The following is an 11,905-nucleotide window of genomic DNA, read 5'->3' on the forward strand; positions in this document are numbered from 1 at the left end:
TTCACCAGAGGTTTTGCATCCTACATATCCTAATACATTGCCTACGTATGGACCAGACGCACAATTACAACTTTAACGTCTTACAACAGTCTCGACATTTGTTACACTTCATTTCTATTATAATATTGCTTGAAATTTGACATAAACATTAATATTCACATCGAATCTTGAATACAGTTTCTTTAACATAATGGCATGAAACAAAAAAGAAATGAAATCAGAACATCGATTACACTAATTTGTCGAAAATCAGAAGAAAAATTATTTATATGTACAATAGTATAACGTCGTTGTTGTTACAGGCTCACTTTAATAAACGCTTGTGACAAGCTCCTCTAGTTTTATTCATACAAAATCGGAGAATGACCTGTGCTCTGAGCAACTTTCGCACCCTTTCACCCATGCTGAGAACATTCTCGGTTGATGTATATTCTCCACTCGCTTTATCCATGTTAATCTGAGAAGGTGCTCTGAAATTTCTAGCATGAAGTGATTCCTTCGTTTTATTCATACGAACCTGTGGCTTGTCACTGAGACCTACCTCGTGACCGACCCATTATGCTGTTAGTGGTTCTGTACCGACAACACAACCCTCCTCGTCTCCTTTTATAGCGGCGGGTCCGCGTCTTATGGAACCTAGTGGTTTACTGCTTAATGAAAATTCATTCTGGAAGTAATATCCTTGTCTGTGGTTAGGCCATGTTTTCATAGTATCGTTTCTTCTAGAAGAGTTAATCCCAGAAGTGTATATTATTATTATTATTATTATTATTATTATTATTATGTGCGATTAGACCCTGCTGGTTCACGCAAAGCGAATATTTTGTGCTATTTTCTCTCGCCCCGTAGATACAAGGACTTCACCTAAGTATTTAAAAAATCGACGCTACTGATGTAACCGTATATTGTAGTCAAGATTTGGGTGTCTGTTTTTGTGACGATGAACTCAGACTTTAGGAAAGATATTTGCAGACCAACTTTCTCTGCGCATTCTTTAAGTGTTTCAACCTGTTCGATTTTTGTTAGCTCATCATTTGCTAGAAAGGCTAAGTCAAAATTGTTAAGGCTTTCGTGGCCACTTGTTGACAAACTGCCTATTGGCTTCTATCTCGGGTTCTTCGGCCGACGTTCATCTAATGATTTTTCTGACGTTTCGCCAGCACGAGTGGCTGGCATTGTCAAAGCTTCACCCTCCATTGCCGGTGGTGAACTGGAGGCGAGCTCGCGGCCGCAGACTATATGTACCTGGCACGCCAACGTCCGAGGGCTTCTCCGCGGTCATTTCCGGTGCGGTTCTCCTCTTGCTACCTGCGACGGTCGTTCACTGCAGTACGGGAAGCCAGGATCCGTTTACATTAAGGCTTTCCTCTTTTTTGTTGAAACTGTTCGCGTGTTTTTGGATTTCTACAGCTTCTCTGAACAAGCGCGTGTGATAGTGCTTCTCTACAGCCAGAACTTCCGTGTCGGCGAATTTTATTACGTGGTCGGTCTCATTCAGTGCGTGCTCTGCCACGGCCGATTTCTCCAATTGCCCCAACCTGCAATGTCGCTTATGCTCTTTGATCCTGGTGTTAATTGATCGTCCAGTCATTCCGACATAAACTTTTCCGCATGTGCATGGTATACGGGATATTCCCGACATTGCAAGTGGGTCTCTTTCCTCCTTCGCCGATCTAAGACACTCTTTGATCTTCCTTGTCGGTTTGAAAATCGTCTTTACGCCGTGTTTGCGCAATATACGGCCGATTCTGTCCGTCACTCTGGGAATGTATGGCAGAAAGGCCGTACCCGACCTTTTTTTTCTGGTTCCTTACTTCACCGAGTGTTTGGCTCTGTTACACTTCTAATATAATTTGTGGGGTACCCATTGCTCCTCAGAACAGTTTCCAGGTGTTGCATTTCTCGTTTGAGGTGTTGCGGCTCACATGCAGGTATCGGTCCGTGTGTGTCGGTTTTCGATGCACGCTGTGTCCCAGGTTTCGCCGTCCCTTGTGACCAGCACATCTAGAAATGGCAGTTTCTTGTCCTTTTCTACTTCCATGGTAAATGTTATGTTGGCATGGAGGCTGTTCAAGTGTCTCAGGAATTCACCGAGCTGTTCTTCACCATGGCTCCACACCACGAAAGTATCATCGACGTACCTGTACCACACCTTAGGTTTGCAAGTCGCCGAGTCCAGTGCCTGTGCTTCGAATTGTTCCATGAAGAAGTTGGCCACCACTGGACTGAGACGACTACCCATGGCGACGCCTTCCAGCTGTTTGTAGAAATCGCCATTCCACGTGAAATGGTCCTCTCAGTCCAGTGGCCAACTTCTTCATGGAACAATTCGAAGCACAGGCACTGGACTCGGCGACTTGCAAACCTAAGGTGTGGTACAGGTACGTCGATGATACTTTCGTGGTGTGGAGCCATGGTGAAGAACAGCTCGGCGAATTCCTGAGACACTTGAACAGCCTCCATGCCAACATAACATTTACCATGGAAGTAGAAAAGGACAAGAAACTGCCATTTCTAGATGTGCTGGTCACAAGGGACGGCGAAAACTTGGGACACAGTGTGTATCGAAAACCGACACACTCGGACCGATACCTGCACAAACTGTCAAACCACCACCCGAGCCAGAAAAGAGGCATGATTAGTACGCACGTAACGAGAGCAGGACGAATATGTGAGCCGCAACACCTCAAACGAGAAATGCAACACCTGGAAACTGTTCTGAGGAGCAATGGGTACGCCACAAATTATATTAGAAGTGTAACAGAGCCAAACACTCTGCGAAGTAAGGAACCAGAAAAAAAAGGTCGGGTACGGCCTTTCTGCCATACATTCCCAGAGTGACGGACAGAATCGGCCGTATATTGCGCAAACACGGCGTAAAGACGATTTTCAAACCGATAAGGAAGATCAAAGAGTGTCTTAGATCGGCGAAGGAGGAAAGAGACCCACTTGCAATGTCCGGAATATACCGTATACCATGCACATGCGGAAAAGTTTATGTCGGAATGACTGGAGGATCAATTAACACCAGGATCAAAGAGCATAAGCGACATTGCAGGTTGGGGCAGGTGGAGAAATCGGCCGTGGCAGAGCACGCGCTGAATGAGACCGACCACGTAATAAAATTCGCCGACACGGAAGTTCTGGCTGTAGAGAAGCACTATCACACGCGCTTGTTCAGAGAAGCTGTAGAAATCTAAAAATCACGCGAACAGTTTCAACAAGAAAGAGGAAAGCCTTAATGTAAACGGATCCTGGCTTCCCGTACTGCAGCGAACGACTGTCGCAGGTAGCAAGAGGAGAACCGCACCGGAAATGACCGCGGAGAAGCCCTCGGACGTTGGCGCACCAGGTACATATAGTCTGCGGCCGCGAGCTCGCCTCCAGCTCACCACCGGCAATTAATGGTGAAGCTTTGACAATGCCAGCCACTCGTGCTGGCGAAACGTCAGAAAAATCGTTAGATGAACGTAGGCCGAAGAACCCGAGACAGAAGCCAATAGGCAGTTTGTCAAAGGCTAAGTCGTCAGAAAATGCTAAACATGAAATTCTTATATCATCCTTGACTCGTCCCGTCTGTACAGGTTTCCAGCAGTTTTTATTCCTCAGCTCCTTTTCCCATTCGCGGACGACTGTGTCCAGCACGAGATTGGATAGAGACAGATCATCACCTTCTCGTAACCCAGTTTTGATCAGGAAGGGCTCGGATATTTCACACATTAATTTCACCTTGAAAGTAGTACCGGTCAATGTTTCTTTGATGAGGTTAAGGGATTTTGGATGTAACCCTTGTTCTTTAAGGACATCAAAAAGTGCTTGTCTGTCAACTGAGTCGTATGCCATTTTAAAGTTAACAGGTGTGCAAATTATTGGGCTCTTTCTGACTATTTTGTATTTTAGTACGGTATTTACATTGAAAATTAGTTCTGTGCAGGATCTACTGGGGCAAAAGCCACCTACACGCTTTGAAGAAGACAGGCTGATAGAAATTTGTATGCGTCCTGAACTAGTATGTATATATATAATGAAGACCCAAAGAAACCGGTACACCTGTCTAATATCGTGTAGGGCCCCCGCGGACATACAGAAGTGCCGCAACACGACGTCGCATGAACTCGACTAATGACTGAAGTAATGCTGGAGGAAATTGATAACATTACTCCTGCAGGACTGTCCATAAATCCGTACGAGGAGTGGGAAATCTCTTCTGAACAGGACGTTGCAAGGCATCCCAGATATGGTCAATAATGTTCATGTCTGGGGAATTTGGTGGCCAGCGGAAGTGTTTAAACTCAGGAGAGTCTTCCTGGAGCCACTCTGTAGCAATTCTGGACGTGTGTGACGTGTCACATTATCCTGCTGGAATTGCCAAAGTCTGTCGGAATGCACAATGGACATGAATGGATGCAGGTGATCAGACAGGATGCTTACGTAGGTGTCACCTGCCGAGTCGTATCTAGACGTATCAGGGGTCCCATATCATAGCAACTGCACACGGCTCACACCATTACAGGCCCTTCGCCAGCTTGAACAGTCCCCTGCTGACTTGCAGGGTTTATGAATACATGAGATTTCCTCCGTACACGTGCACGTCCACTCACTCGATACAATTTGAGACGAGACTAGTCCGACCAAGCAACGTGTTTCCAGTTATCAACAGTCCAATGTCGTAGTTGACGGGCCCAGGCGAGGCATAAAGCTTTGTGTCGTGCAGTCACCAAGTGTAAACGAGTGGGCCTTCGGCTTCGAAAGCCCATATCGATGATGTTTATTTGAATGGTTCGCACCCTGACACTTGTTGATGGCCCAGCATTGAAATCTGCAGCAATTTGAGGAAGGGTTGCGCTTCTGTCACATTGAACGATTATCTTCAGTCATCGTTCGTCCCGTTTTTGCAAGATCCTTCTCCGGCCGCAGCGATTTCGAAGATTTGATGTTTTACCGGATACCTGATATTCACAGTACACTCGTGAAGCAGTCGTACGGGAAAATCCCCATTTAATCGCTACCTCGGAGATGCTGTGTCCCATCGCTCGTGCGCCGACTGTAACACCACGTTCAAACTACCTTAAATCTTGATGATCTGCCTTTGTAGCAGCACTAATCAATCTAACGACTGCGCCAGACTCTTGTGTTGTACAGTCGCTGCCGACCGCAGCGCCATATTCTTCCTGTTCACATATCTCTGTATTTGAATACGCACACAAGAACTGGTTTCCTATTGTTTAACTTTTGTGTGTGTCTATGTTGTAACGTGAAACTGAACAATGCAGTGGTGTGCCTACGTAAACACTGGCTGATACAGTCGCCACACCATTTGAAACTGTATGACTATATTGCAATTAAATTTTAGCAAAGATAATTAGAAGATGTGAAATTGTATACTAAATTAGCTATCCTGTGAAATTCTGTGTTGCAGTGCAGTAAACAGTGCTACAATGCGTGACGTCACATTGTTCCAAAACACAAAACTAACACAATAAAAATTCTAGACAACGTTACAAGTTAAATTTGGAAAGAATAAATACCCCGTAATTTTACGTACGCAAATTGATCAAATAAAATTTTTCAACATTAAATGATGCACGCGCAAACTTGTACCGCATAAGACAAAGTAAATGAGATCTTAACTGAACTTTAGCTGAACTGTCACTGATAACGATCTTGAAATACAAAGCACGAATGTGAACGATTTTACTACGTCCTGCTCCTAACAAATTTTCATCTCTTACTTTGTGGCAACATAAACTCGGTTACTGCTCAAAATCATCTACTATTCAAATCACCTAAAGAAAAAAAGTTGCCAAGTGCAGTGCACGAAAAAACAGCTATGCTAAGAACATCTTGCTTTACTTTGAGTGACTGTTCCGCTCAGTGCAATGCGGCAACACACAATTACAAAACAAAATTTTCGAGAGGAGATGATGGAACGAACTGATTTTACTGAACAACTGAAAATAGACTAACTTTCGAAACTCTATAACGAACCTCATTTTGTAAGAATTGCAACCAGCTGTATATAAACCACTAACTCTGTCATGAAATTAGTTAATGATGTAGTAACGGAGGGGTTAATCGGTAACTCCAAGTCGAGCTATGTGAGGAGATAACTTTTTTTATTACGTCTCGACAATCAAATAAACTGCCCCAAACCAATAAAGAAAAGATTGTTCTAAATATTTGCCTTTCTCAAACTCATAATAAATTAGGTGCGAGCAAGCAACGCAGTGACAACATTACGTGAATATCTCCACACTTGTCAAGTCAATCGTTATAAAATCATACGTTCAATAAGTAACGCAACGCACTTTTTTTCTCGGCCAGTTTCGGCTGAAAAAATGCGGAATTTGTTGTGCGTCATTGTGGAAAATTCCTGCATCAGCCCCTATAGTTTCATGAAGTCCCTATAGGTTTCGGCGCAACATATAGCGTTCAAAATGGCGTCTGAAGTGGAAGTGCGTGCTAAGCAAAGAGCTGTCACTGAGTATCTTTTGGCGAAAAACAAGTGCATTGCAGACATTCATGCATGGCTACGAAGACCGACCAGTGAACAAAAGCACGGTGAGTCGCTTGGCGAGGCGTCTGTTATTATCGCAATAAGTTTGCGCAAATCTGTCCGATCCCCCGCATGGTGGCCAAACGCAGCTATGACTCCTACAATTTTGGAATGTGTGAACGCTCTTATTTGAGATGATCGACGGACCATAATAAAACACAATCGCTGCATAACTTGACGTTTCTGTTCCTAGTGCTGACACACTCGCCCACCAAGTAATATCTCCAGTTACAGTTACATTTTCTGCAAGTACACCAAGTCCTTTCATCCATACATAAATTGTTTCATCATTACTAACTTTTCTACAGGAGCGTGTGTACATATAAGTAGTAATGATAAAAGCGGGCAGTGCACGCCAGCGGAACCATTCCGCTGTGAGCTCTATCTGCAACAACATTGAAGCACTATGCCTCGTCGACGTGTGTATCGTCAACGCCGTCACCGCATGCCTGTCTACAAACATATTATTAGCCTCGAGAATAAACTTGGAGGAAATGGAACAGACCAAGCAGTCATATTAAATGGACATATTCTCCCGTGGCTGCAGGGTTAATTTTACTTTGGATGTCGCTACTGGAAATTCTGGTAATGGTTGGTTTACCCTTGCCATCGTTCGTTGTGAAAAAGTCTCCCTTCCTGGACTTGAATCATTCGCCGATCGAGATGACATCGCCTACAAGACGTGGCATTTTGGTATTGACCCGAAGACCCACAACTAAAATTGTCTAATTTTGAAAAACTAACACCGGCGTGTACCCTTCATTTTTATCTCTGTTTAACTTGAGCATCTTTTTTTGCATTTTAAATGAAGTCTATTATAAAATTACAGTAATGTAAACATTGATTCCCCTATTCTCCAATGTATAAGAACTTTAACTTTGCTGCCTTAATCTCCGATTTGTGACGTCATTGACCGCTGAACGTACATCAGGCTCAAGGATGCAACAGTTTGATAAAAGTTAACAAATCTATCATAATACTAATGAAGTACTGTATATATCAACAGCATTGTGTATGTGTATCAACACGGAGGGCGGTATAGGGGGTTGGTTTGGTGGGTCCTTCCCGGACGGCTGTGTCTGCTGGACTCCTCGCTGCGTGACTGAAGACCATAAAAAGCAATGAAGGATCATCTGTGTGGAATTGCTTGCTCGCTACGAGGCTGATCGTGACAGTACATCCGTCGAATATGCTTTCATACCAAGTTTTACGAATGGACGGGCCTTCCCCTTTCCCCGACTGAGACACCATCGAGCACTTGTGGGATGAATGGGGAGACGGACTCCAGCACGACATACACCAACTGGCATCCAGCAGTTGTCAGCCGCGCTGCTGGAGTTATGGAGCGCCCTGCCACAACAGCTCCTTACCAACCTTTTGGCCAGCATGGGAGCACATTGCAGAGCATGCAATGCCGTCTGTGGCGATCACGCACTCCATTAACAACAATTTCATTACCTTTTGTAACATTCAGGGGACCATGACGAATAGCGGTAACTTCAGTGTAACCACTGTCTTTGAATCAAATGTCATTCCTGTTCGTCTCATTGCGTATTTATCTCCATTACCTTCTGTACGATACCTAAGCTATGCTTCCTGTAATTGGCCCAAATTCCATCGAACTTGCCACATTATGCGAAAGTTACATTTATCTTTAGGTTTTGCAAACCATTAACTTAAAAATAAAGTCGCCGCGTCGGTTTCTGTCTGTATGTTCAGGATTATCTCAGGAAATGTTTTACGAATTTTCGTACGGTTTTCACTAACAGATAGACAGGTTCACGACGAAGGTTTTCGTGTATAATCCTCTACCAGTAAGTAATCATACAGGGCGTGGCAGCGTTCGTAGCGTAATTTGAGTTGCGTAGTACAATGGTGTACTTCAGGAATGCGTGCCAGCTCGTGCCGCATTCGTATACTAATGAGTTGCCATTTCGAGTGTGACAGTGATTGGCGCGGTGGAGTGCACAGCATCGTGCCTTTGCTATTGAAAGTTATTTCAAGAATAACGACTCTGTTATTGCTACCCAGCGTCTATTTCGGCAACATTTCAACTTAGGACGTCATGGGAAAGTTCCAGGTGGACGGACCATTGTGAGGTGGGTACGTGTATTTCGAACAACAGGTTCTGCAGAAGCCTCGGAAAATGTTCGTGCTGTACTATTGCGTAATCCAAAACGATCTGCTCGTCGTCATGCGCAAACTGTGCATATGTCGGATCACTCATTCAGGAGAATATTACACGAAGATCTCCATTTTCAGCCATATAAGCTGGAGATTGATCGGGAAATTAGGCTTCGCGTTTTGGTTTCACGCGAAACATTCTGCTTAACCATGTGTGACCTCCTTCGCCAAAATCGACGAATCTTGCACACCATCCCGATGTCAGATGAAGCTCATTTCGAGTTATGTGGTTCAGTGAATAAACAGAATATGCGTTATTGGAATGATTTAAGCCCGCATGAACTGCACATCAAGACCTTGCACAGCTCTCGTTTCGCAGTGTGGTGTGGAGCTGCTTTCTCTGGGATTATTGGCCCTTACTTCTTTGAGGATGACAGCGGTGTGGCTGTAACTGTCACCAGGTATGGTCGACGTGGGTGTGGAACGACTATGGTTTCAACAAGAAGTAGCGACCTCGCATACAGCCAGAATTTGCGTGGATTTCTTGGGACAGACGTTTCCCGGTAGAGTAATTTCCCGTTTTGGTGTCATTTCCTGGCCGCCTCGCTCACCCGACCTTACATGTGCAGACTTTTTCCTTTGGGGCTACCTGAAGCAAGAAGTGTTCCGAACACGTTATGCCACCATTTCTGAGTTGAAGGATCGCATCAGAACTGCCGTCGTCAATGTCCGAGGGAATACGTTACGCCGAGTTATGGAAAGCTTCCAACGCCGCCTAGATGAATGTGTTGTGCAACAGGACGTCAAGTTATGCAGCGAAGTGTTTTATTATGGTCCGTCGATCACCTCGAATTAGAGCGTTCACACATTCCAAAATTATAGGATTCATAGCTGCGTGTGGCCATGCGGGAGATCGGACGGATTTACGCAAACTTATTGCGATAATAACAGACGCCTTGCCAAACGACTCACCCAGCTTTTGTCCCCTAGTGGCAAGCCAGTGTGGAACTTGCAGTTTGAGCAGGTGCTGTGGAAATTTAACTATTTTCTAAGGGAAAGCTCACAGGATTTCTTGTGAATTATGTGATAGACTCCAACGGTGTACAAACCCATGATTGGACTGTAACTTTTCAAGGATAAACTGTGAACTAAGTTTCTTATTTTTATTTTTGGTGTATGTGGGAGAAAGAATAAACCTCAGTTATAAAATACTTTAACCAACTGTGAGTGCGTATCCAGTTTATAGTGCAGGATTTCCTTTCTATATTTATTTAAAAAAGTGTTATGCATACTTTGTGACAGATATGAACTGACGCCCTTAGTCATAAAAGGCAACTACATTATTAAGTTGAACCACATTTCACGGTGTCCTATTTAACTCTGCTCTGCTGAGTTGCGGACTCCAAGCTGATTTACAGGGAAAAGGTGAACTGAATGACTCTAATTTTGGCAAATTTTACAAAACATTTATTCGACACTGAGACGTGGCACTACCTATCGATAAACCGTAGCACGTCTTTGAGGCAAAGATTTCGGTGTGCAGAGCCGTTAAGCCAGAGTGCGTGCGTGTGCTGGAATGGAGGAATTTGACAGTAGGGCCAAGAAGAGGGAGCTGAGTGTCTGTTGTGGAATGGAGCGATGCGGTATTAGCCTGTGGTCTTTTGGTTTTCAAGGCACCTGCATCCGATAGAAGGCGCCGTGGTCACACAACATGTAGGGCAGGGCATGGAGAGAATGACGCTGGTTGGGATGTCTGGTTGGAACCGACCAGAGCGGCCCGAAGGGTCTGGTGTGTCTTCAGTAGGAGCGGTTGTTGGAGGTGTGACCTGTTGTAATTACGTCGTCTGACCTTCCTGACGCCGCTACCCAGATCAACTGTCTTCAACGCTGACTAATGATCCGGTGAGGACATACACAAAAAAAGCACCGTCTGAACAGGCCCAATGGTACCAACCGGCCACCGTGTCATCATCAGCCTGCGTCACTGGATGCAGACATGGAGGGGCACGTGGTCAGCACACTGCCCTCCTCGCCGTTGCCAGTTTTCGTAACCAGTGTCGCTACTTCTCAGTCAAGTAGCTTCTCCATTGGTCTCACAAGGGCTTGATGCACCCTGCTTGCCAACACCACTCGGCAGACACAGACGGTGACCCATCCAAGTGCTAGCCAAGCCCGACAGTGCTTAACGTCGGTGACCTGACGTGTACCAGTGTTACCACTGCGGCAAGGCCGTTGGCGTGGTGAGGCCATACTTGGTATGGAATTATTCGAAATGTTGTTCCGTTTTTGTGCTGCATTTAAGTGGTGGTCGATGCAGGCTAATTCTACCGTTAGTCAAAATTTTAAACATGGCTGAAGCAGCAACTGTTGAAAATCTTCACGGTAAATGATAACAGCCAGAGAGTTGCAGGATAAAGCTTTATTGAAATCCTTGACTACGGTTTCGGTGTATCTAAACATACCTTCATCAGAAGCAAAAATACACTAAAAATCACATCCTGCAGTGTAGATGCATAAAACAACCGTGCCAAAGCGCGTCGTCAGTAGTTAAAATTAAAATATCACCTCTATCTGAGACTGACGACGCGCTTTGGCACGGTTGTTCTATGCATCTCCACTGCAGGATGTGATTTTAGTGTATTTTTGCTTCTGATGAAGGTATATTCAGACATACCGAAACCGTGGTCAAGGATTTCAATAAATCTTTATCCTGCAACTGTCTGGCTGCTATCAGTTGCCGTGAAGTCTACCGTTAGTTCATTGCTCTGTAGTAACGGCTCCCGCCGGAATCATAACGGTCGCTAATTGTACTGTCGGTAGCCGATATTTGACCAAATTCTATAGAGAGGTTCTGCTCACCCTCCCCGTATTATAAAAGTGTTCCATGATTAGCGGTAGCCCGGCCTTTAACCTCCGGGTCCCGGTCGTGTTAAAGTTGCTGATTGTTGCCTGTGTAAGACGTTAGTGCTGTGGATACTAATTTTTACTGTTATATTTGTGCATCTTAGACTGTGAAACGCAGCGGGCCGACTTGCTTGGGACTGCTCTGTTGTGTAACTTGCTTCCTTTTCACGGGAAGATTAAAGTGCAAATTAGCCACTAGAATAGTAACGCATTCGTCCGTGGTGTGCTTGTCCAATTTCAAAAGCAGTGTGAGCGAGCCTACTTAAATTTGCTGCCACTTTCTGCTACTTTCGTGCGTTTTCTTCTCCCGTGTTAAATATT

At 44.7% G+C, this 11,905-nt stretch overlaps 1 pseudogene; it reads right to left on the reverse strand.

Annotated features, from left to right (window-relative positions):
- Positions 1-10,798: 10,798 nt before the first annotated feature.
- Positions 10,799-10,917, reverse strand: LOC126475787 (5S ribosomal RNA; annotated as a pseudogene).
- Between the last annotated feature and the right edge of the window lie 988 nt (positions 10,918-11,905).

The sequence above is a fragment of the Schistocerca serialis genome, chromosome 4 (genome assembly GCF_023864345.2).
Source record: "Schistocerca serialis cubense isolate TAMUIC-IGC-003099 chromosome 4, iqSchSeri2.2, whole genome shotgun sequence".
NCBI classification, from domain to species: domain Eukaryota; kingdom Metazoa; phylum Arthropoda; class Insecta; order Orthoptera; family Acrididae; genus Schistocerca; species Schistocerca serialis.